Here is a 479-nt window from a genome sequence, read left to right as displayed (position 1 = left end):
TAGTTCTCTCACCTGCCCTAATTTATTTAATGCATTTTATCTATTTTTACACAGCACTGTTTTTACTTCTGATTTTATTTTCTGTTTTTATGTCCTATTGTTATTGTTATTTTTATTTTACATCACATGTTCTTATCCCCTATTTATTTTAATGTGGTATGTCCAGTGTCTACTGTCTATGTGTTGTAGTACGTCTTGAGGAGATGTGAAATGTTGACCACTTGAGTTTCCGCCTGAGGGATAATAAAGTTTACCTTGACCTTGACCTTGATTGGCGGCCCAGGAAAATGTTTGCATGCATTATTTACTCCTGATATTGTGCACTGTGTAGTGAACAGGGAAGCAGTTCAGATTTGGCGTCTAATACTTGGCAACTATTTCAAGCTTACGGGTATTTGCCTCCCTTTTCTCATCCCCATTTGCCTCCCAATTCTCCATCCCCTGCCAGTCTCAACCACACACACACACACACACACACA

The sequence above is a fragment of the Engraulis encrasicolus genome, chromosome 4, assembly GCF_034702125.1.
Source record: "Engraulis encrasicolus isolate BLACKSEA-1 chromosome 4, IST_EnEncr_1.0, whole genome shotgun sequence".
Lineage (NCBI taxonomy): Eukaryota > Metazoa > Chordata > Actinopteri > Clupeiformes > Engraulidae > Engraulis > Engraulis encrasicolus.
This window is presented reverse-complemented; position numbering follows the sequence as displayed.